The sequence below is a fragment of the Rana temporaria genome, chromosome 3 (assembly GCF_905171775.1).
Source record: "Rana temporaria chromosome 3, aRanTem1.1, whole genome shotgun sequence".
NCBI lineage: Eukaryota > Metazoa > Chordata > Amphibia > Anura > Ranidae > Rana > Rana temporaria.
Window position 1 is genome coordinate 385,058,935 of NC_053491.1, and position 12,127 is coordinate 385,071,061.

General features: G+C 44.9%; 1 long non-coding RNA gene across 1 annotated transcript in view; it reads right to left on the minus strand.

Moving 5' to 3' along the window:
* Positions 1-1,044: 1,044 nt before the first annotated feature.
* Positions 1,045-12,127, minus strand: part of LOC120932883 — a 28,319-nt gene continuing 17,236 nt past the window's right edge. Inside the window, exon 3 of the long non-coding RNA XR_005748039.1 lies at positions 1,045-1,962. This is a non-coding gene — a long non-coding RNA (uncharacterized LOC120932883). The remainder of the gene's footprint in view (positions 1,963-12,127) is intronic.

A 12,127-nucleotide genomic window follows, 5' to 3' on the forward strand; every position in this document is an offset into this window, starting at 1 on the left:
AACTATCACCTGTACATTGATTGAATGCCAGTGCTTCCGATTGCAGTATATGTGCTCTATGTCACGGGGGGGCTGTAGTGCCACATGTGTGCAATCAATGGCCCCCACAGTGCGTGGGAATCTGGCAATTTGATAGAAATCTGTCACTGCCTTCTGCCGCAGGTCCTCCTGGGTGGGTTTGATGAAGTGGTGGGACATGCGTCTGAGGATTGCGGGGACAACCTGGTGCACACATCTGCTCATGGAGGATTGTGACATCCCAGCCACCATTCCACTTGTGCGCTGAAAAGTGCCACTTGCCAGGAAATGCAGTGTTGCCACTACCTTGACCAGTGGCTCCACTGCATGTCCACGATGTGTCTTGCTGGTGATGTCATCCTGCAAGATTGTGGCTAATTCCAGGATGACCTCAGGGCTGAATCTAAACATGCGAAACACCTCCGAATCCCCCATGGCAAAGATGTTCCTGCGCACTCGGTATATCCTTTCCCGTGCCCTCCTACGAGTCGGTTCACTCAGTAGTATTGCTAGAACCATAGCTGCCCCTGGCATGTTGGCACACAGATGTGATGTCCTGCAAGTGTGGGTGCTCAACTTGCTCAGCTCGTCCGTATTGGTGCTGCTGTAGTTGCTCTCCAGCCGACCTGTGGATGTCTGTTGCTAAGTTGCCCCTGCTTTTATGAGGAGCAAGTTTGCGCTGGCCGTACAGCTTGCGCGCTTTGTGCGCAAACTGCGGCTGACACGCGCAGGTTTGTGAATCAGCGTTTGTTCCTCATTTGCATATTTGCTGAGGGAAAACAATGGGAGCGCAAGATGCGCACAGCGTAAAAATGCCCATTAAATGCGCCGGCGGAGAGAAACTACGTCCGTAGGAAGAAGCCTAATTTCACGCATAGCTCTTTTTCTGGGTCATCCGCATAGTTGCGTGGGCGCAAATTCTTACTTACGCGGTGCATATCGAGATGCGTCGGCGCAAGTCCTACCTGAATCTACCCCAGTGCGTATAAAAAACACAAAAAAATCAGGAGAAAATATTTAGAAAAATGATTTATAAAAAATATTTTATAAAAAATATTTATCAAACATCCTTTGTACCAATCATTGCCCCCATACATACCCTTAGAGAACTACAAAAACAAGTATAGATCGTAATCTTTGTTTAGACCATATGGATGTAAAGAGTTCAATCTCCCTCTACTTCAATTTCAGGATCCTATATCCTCCCCTTTTGTGTCTACGTATCTCTTCCAAAATCATAAACTCCAAATCTGTGTCATTTTGCCCATATTGCATGTAATGTTTAGGGACAGGTAAACTCGGTTGTTTACGTCCTTGATCTTTTCTGTAGTCTCTCCCACATTTATTGTGACACGTGTGGAATCTGCGGATGTTATACTTTTTTTTATCTACAGGGTGTATACAACTATCCCCTTTTCTCATTAACTTGCACTACACACAACTGAGGCATGGATACGATCCATTTCTCCTACTTCCCAAAAAAATAAAAAATAATTCTACCTTTTTTTGCACTTTTATGTTCAGAATGTACCAACATGTCCCTTAAAGTTTGATTTCTTCACTATGCCTTCAATGGTATTTCCTGAAAGTGTTCTATCTCAGGGAATGCATGTTGCAGTAATGTCCAATGTTTTATAATTATCTTAAAGCAGAGTTCCACCCAAAAGTGAAATTTTTAAAGGGGTGGGTTTGAACTCCTCTTTAAAAATCTCTTCACTATAGTTATGATATTCAATGGAGAAGGGGAGCCACTTGCAACTACATCTTTTGTTTCTTTTATACGTTTTCTGTGTACACTCCAGCTTCCCCACTTCATGCTGTATCATACCTATTGGGTACCCACGATTCCTGAATTTCTCACACATTTCAACTGTTCTCTGTGCCCTTCTCTCTTCATTGCTGACAATCCTTTTTACACTGATTAGCTTGCACCGTATGATTGATCTGAAAACATGTGGAGGGTGAAAGCTATTAAAACACAATAGTTGATTCCTGTCAGTAGGTATAACAAATGTCAGACTCTATTTTGCCTTTGTCCAAAAAGGACACTGATTTACCACCGACATTCATGTTGAATATAAAATATATATATATATATATATATATATATATATATAGGGGCAGATCCACAAAGAGAGTATGCCGGCATATCTACTGATACGCCGGCGTACTTTCAAATTTCCCACGTCGTATCTTTGTTTTGAATCCTCAAAACAAGATACGACGGCATCTGGGTTAGATCCGACAGGCGTACGTCTTCGTACGCCTTCGGATCTTAGATGCAATTCTTCGGCGTCCGCTGGGTGGCGTTCCCGTCATTTTCCGCGTCGACTATGCAAATTAGCTATTTCCGACGATCCACGAACGTACGAGCGGCCGTCGCATTTTTTTACGTCGTCTCTAGTCGGCTTTTTTCGGCGTATAGTTAAAGCTGAGCAAAAAGGGAGAGTATAGCCTCATATAAAAATAAAGAATAAAGAATAAAATTGTACCATCATCCCAGTTATAGTGAAAAGGGGGAGAGTGGGGGTAAGGGAATAGTGGCTGAGGCTAGACCCAAAGCCGCCACTCAAATTGGTTTGAGGGGACTATTTCGGTACTGATAAAATCTGATTAACAGAATAGTATAAAAAGTTTATTGATATTAAAAACATTATTGTCCATAAAATTGCAAAACAAACAATTAATTGTACACATCAAATGATTGGTCATGGTCGACTAGTTTCGCGGACATTGATATACCGCTTCATCAGGACAGCCAATCTATAAAATGATGCAAAGGACATTATACAGTAAAAATAAATAAATACATGCAAATAATCAGCAATGAAACATAAATTCCAAAGGAAATTGTAACATTAATTATAAAAGCTTACCCTATGAGTCAATTAAAAGTGAGCAGATGCCGGGCAGCCAAAGGGTCTCCCGTCGCGACGGACAAGGGGATAGTTTGCGTGGAGGTCTAGGTAAGAACAAAGGACATGTATATGTACATGTATGTATACATATAATGGTGGGACCCCCCAAGGATACATAAACTAGCGAAGGAAGGGGGGGAGTGGAAAGAAATAGGGAAGGGGAGGTATGAAAGGGGGGAGGAAGGGGGAGGGGGAAATTGGAGAAAGGACAGGTGGGTAAGGGAGAGGGGAAGAAAGTGGAAAGGGAAGAGGGGGGAGGAAAGAGGGAGAAGAGGACAGGGAAAGGAAAGTGTGAGGTAAGTAGAAGGAGGGTTGGGAGGGGGGAAGGGAAAAGGGAAGGGAAGAATGGAGAAACAGAGGGAAAAGAGGAATGGGAAGGGGAAGAGGGAACGCCAGGCGGGTATCGGAAGGGGGCAGGGTACAGGACTTACACAAGTAGGGGATCAGATGGCAAATAGGCACGACAGAGACTGTAGGCTGATACAACCATGTGGGGGTTCAAAGAACGGGCAAATAGACTGGTCCAATTACTGGTAAAAAACCAGGATAGTGTCATCCAGGGAGGGTATCCGCGTTGGTGGCACACTGCATGATAATGCAAGGACTGAGGGGTATGATGAGCTAAGCCCGGGAGGGACCCCCAACATAGTGCCAGATTGAGTCCTGGTCTGTCAGTGTTAAGCCGTCGGACCGTAGATGGACGGATCCACGCTGCCATCCAATGGCCAGACGGCCATTAAATGGGCTATCCCTACCCGAGAACGCCATAAACGGTGCGGCAGCGTTTATACACTCTTTGTTCTTACCTAGACCTCCACGCAAACTATCCCCTATTTGGTGGCGTACGCAATGTTAAGTATGGCCGTCGTTCCCACGTATAATTTTAAAAATGTTATTTTGTTTGCGTAAGTTGTCCGTGAATCGGGATGGACGTAATTTACGTCCACGTCAAAAAAAATGACGTCCTTGCGACGTCATTTAGCACAATGCACGGCGGGAAATTTAGGGACGGCGCATGCGCTGTTAGTTCGGCGCGGGGACGCGCTTCATTTAAATAAAACACGCCCCCTACTCACCGATTTGAATTACGCCGCCAAAGATAGACTACGCCGCCGTAACTTACGGCGCAAATTCTTTCTGGATTCGAAGGAAAGCAAAGTAAGTTACGGCGGCGTAGCGTATCTCAGATACGCTGCGCCGAGGCAGATCTTTGTGGATCTGCCCCATATACTTTAAAGCGGTAGTTCACCCCCCCGACACATTTTACCATCGAGACAGGCATTGTAGCGCGAGCTACAGTATGCCTGTCCCGATTTTTTTAACCCCGTACTCACCTTGTAGTCGTCCATCGTAGATTTCGGCTCCCGCGGGGAATGGGCGTGCCTATGGAGAGGGAGGATGATTGACGGCCGGCCCTGGCACGTCACTCTCCCCGAAGACAGCCGGAGTAGGTCTTGGCTCTTCACGGCGCCTGCGCACAGGCTATGCGCACGCGTCGTGAAGACCAAGCCTATTTCGGCTATTTCCGGAGAAGCGTGACGCGCCAGAGCCGGCCGTCAATCATCCTCCGTCTCCATAGGCACGCCCATTCCCCGGTATCTTCGATGGACGACTACAAGGTGAGTACGGGGGTAAAAAATTCGGGACAGGCATACTGTAGCTCGCGCTACAATGCCTGATTTTAAGGTAAAATAAAAAAAAAATAAAAAATTTCCCGTCGATAGGGTGAACCCCCGCTTTAAATACACACACGGACACATATTTCATCTGCTACCATCAGTACAATTCATGGTCCTTAAAAAGGCAGTAAAGAGGGGGTGCATGCATAAGACTGACCAAGACAGATGCTTTCGAAAATTCTCTAGAGGAAAATGGGCCCACTGTTTACTAGCTGCAAGCTTCACTCCCACTGCCTACTCAGCTAAGAACCTAAACACAAGCCCATGACAAACATACCATCACCTTTTTGGATGTCCGGCTTTTTGTCGACCTTGAATGACATTTATGTAGCACCCTTTTCTGTAAAAGTACAGCTGGAAATACGGTGCTACATGCTGACAGTTTTCATCCACCCTCCTTAAAGGGGATGAGCCATTAAAAAAAAATATTAGAAGCCAGCAGCACGTTTTGCCTGCAGTTTACCCGAAACTGTGTGGCCGGAAGTGGGTGCAAATATCTTTAATATCTGCACCCCCCTCCCCCTGAAAGGTGTCAAATGTGACACCGGAGGGGGGAGGGTTTCCGATCAGCGGGAGTTCCACTTTAGGGTGGAGCTCCGCTTTAAAGAACTCCATACCATATGGGCAATATTTGCGACTTCGTCGCAATTGCTCCAATGATACTTTTATTTTTCAAGGAAGCAGGAAAACTTCAGAACAGACTTCTCGAAGAGGGTACAGTAGGTCATGCCTATGCAAAGCCTACAACAAAACAAGCATAAAAACAAGACAGGAGCTTCTATTTAAAAAGAAACCGATAGGCAATTCCGACTTTGAAACAACCAGGATCATTCTGCGTTTCTCACGACAACATAAAGCTATTCAAGAAATAATTCAAAAAAATTTGACTTTTCTGACTGACGACTCCAAGGTGAATGGATTTATTTCCAACTATCCTTCAATCACCTAAAAATGTGCAACCTCGATCAAAGATCGTTTGGTTCAGAGCGAATACAAAAACGCTCAGAACAGGGATACACATTGCCCAGCTTTTGTCACCTTCCCATGTGGACAGTGTTCACATTGCTCACTCATGCGAAAGGACAAAATCTTTCAACTCCCCAATGGAGAAACTTTCAAGCCCTCGCATTTCACCAACTGTCAAACGTGTGGCGTTGTCTATTTGATGGAATGCGAGTGTGGTGCTTTTTATATAGGCAAAACCAAGCAGGAATTTTGGCGAAGGGTATCCAAACACACATACAATATGGAGATTGGCAATCGGTATCTTCCGATTGGAAGACATGTGGTGATCAAACACAACTATAGAGTACCTAAGGTCTCATTCGCCGCGCTCTATCGTATTCATATTCCCGATCGAGGCGGTGACTGGAACAAAATTCTGCTCCAACAGGAGCAGAAATGGATTTTCAAATTGCACGCAACAATTTGTCCAGGACTAAATGAATCCCTTTCTTTTGCCCCCTTTTTCAAGGGGTATGTCTCGGGTAAAACCCAATAGACAGTACACTTTATCGCATTAGAAAGTGTAACCTAACCGGTTTCCTCAATATGTGTGTTCTTATATTATTATCCTTATTTTATTTTATTTATATTTCTTTTCCCTGTTCTGTTGCCTTTTTTCCTGTTAACCTTTATAGCACTACTATTCACAATTGAGATTTCCTATCTTACGTGGTTTATTTTATGGCCACGAGAGTACAGCTGACTCTCACATTAGTGCTCTGCTTCTCTGATGTCTTTTTAGATGAATACTAATAAATTATAATAAAATATTGAAAATGCTGACAATGTATTATAATAGAATGGATATGCAACAGGCATTGATATTATAGTAACAGAAATGTACTATGTTAATTATATAGTAACAGAAATGTACTATGTCAATGATATAATTGCTCATGAATCTTATTCTTTTTATGTGTATTCTTTTTCCTTTCCACTTAGAGTTGTGCTCCGTTTTCCCGGGTTGGATGCATGCCGTAGGTCTACACTCCTGCAGTCAGCGCCCCCTGCTCTGCATATTACATGTGGCTTCCCAGCAAGGGGAGAGAGAAGCGCAGGGCTCTGCGTTTCATTAGGCTCCACTGTGTGGCGAGGCTTCGCCCATAGGTTTAGCCGCTCCCTCTTGCTGGCGGCATCTGTGATTACTCCCGGACATCTGTGACGTCGGGCGCGCATGCGCGGTCATACCGTGCATGTGCGCTGACGTCGGGACGTCACATGATTATGGCGGAAGTAACGACAGTGGCCCGAGTTTTTTACTTCACAGACGCCGAGGAAATCACCCGGGCAACGCCCGCCCTCTGCAGAAGGAATCACCTGGTTATGGTAAGGTAGGAGATGGGGGATGCAATCTTGCGGCCAATTAACCTAATTAAGGATCATATATTTATTGCTGAGCTGAGGTAGTCTATCAGATGACCCTCTGCATCTCAGAGTGAGCTGACAGGTTCCACAGGGAAGCACACCACTTTATTTGGCTGTTATAATGGCTATGTATAATAATACTATTGAATGACTGATACAGATTTCCCCTACTCTGTATTTGTAGATTATATAGGGCATTGAACCCTGGGTTTTTGTCCTGTAAAACCTGGTTCTTACTATCTGCCTAAAAACTGCGGATACCTTACAAATCCTTCAGTGTTAGCCCCCGTTCACACCTAGGCGTATATACGCCTGTAGTGTGACGCCGCTGCAGCCCCGAGACGCCAGAGGGGTGATTTAACATGCACCTCTATGGAGATGGTTCACATCTCCACGCCGAATGCCGTACGCCTGCCGCCTGAAAAAAAGTCCCGGACCTTTTTTTCAGGCGGCTTTCGGCGTTCGGCATAGGAGATGGGAACCATCTCCATAGAGGGGGTCAAGGCTGCATTCACAATCGCCGCAAATCGCAGTACAAAACGCCGCAATTTGTCGCCGCAATTCGCGGGACAAAACGCCGCGATTTTGTACGCCTAGGTGTGAATGCAGCCTTAAGGTAACCTATTTTTTTATACTTAATTTGTTTAAAACAACTTTAAATGCCAATATTTTTAGATGCACTTTATCACTATTGTTTCAATAACACGTTCATTCACCTTAAAGGGGTGGTTCCCCCTAAAACAAATTTCTAACAATACATTCGTAAGACCCGTTACACTGCGGGTAGGCTGGCTTTTGTTTTGTTTTTTTAGTACATACCTCGATCTCGGCGTTTCGTCCCTTGGCGGTGGGCGTTCCTAGTTGATTGACGTTCCTCCGACGGGCACATACGTGACGTCACGACTTTCCGAAAGAAGCCGAACGTCGCTGCGCAGGCGCCGTATAGAGCCGACTCTATATGGTGCCTGCGCAATGACGTTCGGCTTCTGTCGGAAAGTCGTGACGCGCAGTATGCGCCCGTCGGAGGAACGTCAATCAACTAGGAACGCCCACCGCCAAGGGACGAAACGCCGAGATCGAGGTATGTACTAAAAAAACAAAACAAAAGCCAGCCTACCCGCAGTGTAACGGGTCTTACGAATGTATTGTTAGAAATTTGTTTTAGGGGGAACCACCGCTTTAATCCCCTCACTTGACTATCATTTTAACACATTTTTAACCCTTTCTATTCCCAGCACACATAATATATTTGTGTGTGTTCTAATACATACACACACTATTTGGTTTAATCAATCAACTCCCACATTTGTCCTACACTTGTAACTCATAATTTATCACAGCATTCCTCACATGTAATCTAATCTTCATACCAATTATGACTACTGTCTTTACCCTAGCAGCACACAGCTATTACTCACACATATTATTATTCTCCAAGCATTGCATTATTGAGAATACACCTTTATGTCAATTTATTCTAATTGACTTTATATCACATTAATTCATTACATATTCTCATAGTCACTATTTATGTATTTAACCCCTATTAACCACTTGACCACTGGGCACGAAAACCCCCTTAATCACCAGACCAATTTTCAGCTTTCGGTGCTCTCACAATTTGAATGACAATTACTCAGTCATACAACATTGTACCCATCTGAAATTTTTGTCCTTTTTTTCCCACAAATAGAGCTTTCTTTTGGTGGTATTTGATCACCTCTGCGGTTTTTATTTTTTGCGCTATAAAAGAAAAAAGACTGAAAATTCTGTAAAAAAAAAAAAAAAAATCTAGTTTCTGTCATATTAGCAGGTTATTTCTCACACACAGCATATGCATACTACAAATTACACCCCAAAACACATTCTGCTATTCCTCCCGAGTATAGCGATACCACATGTGTGCGACTTTTACACAGCGTGGCCACATAGAGAGGCCCAACATGCAGGGAGCACCATCAGGCGTTCTGGAGCACCCAGGCCAATTCTGACATTTCTCTCCTACATGTAAAAATCATCATTTATTTGCTAAAAAAATTACATAGAAACCCAAAACATTATATATGCTTTTTTTTCAAAGACCCTAGAGAATACAATGGCGGTTGTTGCAACTTTTTATCTTGCACGGTATTTTCGCAGCAATTTTTTGAACGCGTGTTTTTAAAAAAAAAACAGTTTTGTGCTTAAAAAAAAAAAAAAACAGTAAAGTTAGCCCAATGTTTTTGCATAATATGAAAGATGAAGTTACGCCGAGTAAATAGATACCCAACATGTCACCCTTCAAAATTGCACACGCTCGTGAAATTGCGCCAAACGTTGCTACTTAAAAATCCCCATAGGCGACGTATTGCAAGGTATTGGAGTATTGAGGGTATTGCGGAGTATTGGGGGGGTATTGCAGAGTATGGGGGGGTATTGCAGAGTATGGGGGGGGGTATTGCAGAGTATGGGGGGGGGTATTGCAGAGTATGGGGGGGTATTGCAGAGTATGGGGGGGGGTATTGCAGAGTATGGGGGGGGGTATTGCAGAGTATGGGGGGGGGTATTGCAGAGTATGGGGGGGGTATTGCAGAGTATGGGGGGGTGGGTATTGCAGAGTATGGGGGGGTGGGTATTGCAGAGTATGGGTGGGTGGGTATTGCAGAGTATGGGGGGGTGGGTATTGCAGAGTAAAATAAAAAAAATGATGAGTGCAATACTCTGCAATACCCCACCCCATACTCTGCAATACCCCACCCCATACTCTGCAATACCCCACCCCATACTCTGCAATACCCACCCCCCCAGGGTGGGTATTGCAGAGTATGGGGTGGGGTATTGCAGAGTATGGGGTGGGGTATTGCAGAGTATGGGGTGGGGTATTGCAGAGTATTGCACTCATCATTATTTTTATTTTGCAGAGTATTGCGCAGGGATGGCTGGATCTGTGACTGCAATTGTCACAGATCCAGCCCACAGTGCGGCGGCTGCTGCTGCCGCCCGATCCCCCCCCCCTCCCTCTCCTCTCACACTGTACCGAACGGTACAGAGAGGAGAGGGAGGAACCGGCGTCATTACATGACGCCGGTTTGTTTACAAGTGATCGCGCCGTCATTGGACGGCGCGATCACGTGGTAAGGAGCCGCTTCCATTGGCTCCTTACCGCGATCCGTGTTGCTGCGGGTCCCGTGGACCCGCCGAGCGCCGGTGATCGCGTGTGCGCGCCCGCTCGGGCGCGCAATTGTGACTCTCTGGGAGGACGTATATTGACGCCCTCCTAGAGTTAGGTAACCGCCTTGTAGCCGTATTTCGGCTATAGGGCGGTTACCAAGTAGTTAAGAGAAAATATGATATTTAAATGGGTGGTGTGCTATGTCTTTCCCTGTAAGGATCCCCACTGTATGATAAAATTGCGTATTGCATCAAAAATGCTAATATGTAATTATAATGTCTTTTAAAAAATGTTTTGCCACAGATACTTGGCCCTCCCCCTGCCTGCCATTTCTCAGGGATTCGACTTTTGCCTGGTGATTCCCTGCAAATCACATGTGAGTGCTTTGCTCTTTGTAGGGGGGGTGCTCCCTGTTTTTTGGAGCATGGAGTGGTCGGAATACCTACCTGGGATCTCCTGGGGTTTCCTCTCTCTGATGGAAGAGTTCGAATTAGATTGCTTTACATCCATACATACTCACTCTGTAATTTTAATCTTCAAAAAACTGTTTGGGCCAGATTCTCGTAGATCCGGCGTATCCCTGCGGCGGCGTAACCTATGTCATTTACGTTACACCGCCGCAAGTTTTACAGGCAAGTGCTTTATTCACAAAGCACTTGCCTGTAAAGTTGCGGTGGTGTAGCGTAAATCACCCGGCGCAAGCCCGCCTAATTCAAATTAGCCGGGTATGGGGGGGGTGGAGCATTTAAATTAAGCGCGTTCCCGCGCTGAACGTACTGCGCATGCGCCGTCCGGAAAATATCCCAGGGTGCATTGCTCCAAATGACGTCGCAAGGACGTCATTGGTTTCAACGTGAACGTAAATGGCGTCCAGCCCCATTCACGGACGACTTACGCAAATGACGTAGATTTTTAAATTTCGACGCGGGAACGACGGCCATACTTAACATTGGTTGCCCCTCATATAGCAAGGGCAACTTTACGCCGAGAAAACCTAACGTAAACGTCGTAACTTCACTGCGTCGACCGTGCGTACGTTCGGGAATTCGCGTATCTAGCTAATTTGCATACTCGACAGGGAAAACGACGGAGACGACACCTAGCGGCGGAAAAAAAAAAAGCATTTAAGATCCGACAGCGTAAGAGCCTTACGCCTGTCGGATCTAATGGATATCTATGCGTAACTGATTCTAAGAATCAGTTGCATAGATACGATGGCCCAGATTAGGACTTACAACGGCGTACATGGCGTTGCGCCGTCGTAAGCCCTTTGAGAATCTGGGCCACTGTTTACTTGTTTTCTGTCCTCCCCATATATATGGGGAGAAACTGTAAAAACATTTGAACACTAATTATGTAAATTTTTCCCTAGTAACAACAATACCTCTGAAGAAGACCCATTTAAGGGTTGAAACGCGTTAGTTATTGCTACATGCTTTCAATAACCCATGCTAAGCTGTATGACAATTTGTTGTGTTCTGTGATCTCTATGTATGGAAAATTTTAAGATTTTGTAATTTTGCAATTCATATCTTAACTCACTGAATATTTTCTAGTTGTTGTTTTTACAATAAAATTCCCTTTCTTATATATTGTTTTTTTAATCAATTCATTAATTGAGCTGCCAAAAAATCCCACTGGGGGGAATTCCCTTATCATTTACTCTCGGGTGAGCAGCATAGTCTCTCTGCAGTTGTGTCTTTTACCTTTCTTGCTACACAAGCCCCTGGACAAAAAGATCACGACCCAACCAGGGGCGGACTGACCATTCAGGCACTGCCCGAGGGCCCCATGCCACTAGGGGGCCCCATCAGGGTTGCCAGCCTCAGTAAAACCAGGGACAGTATGTAAAAATCATTTTTTTTTTAAATCCCAAGATTATAGCTGCTCCGCCTCTCCAGTACCTTTTCAGTGTGTGTATGTATATACTGTGTGTGTATATTGTGTGTCTGTGTGTGTATACTGTGTATGTATAATGTATGTGTGTGTAT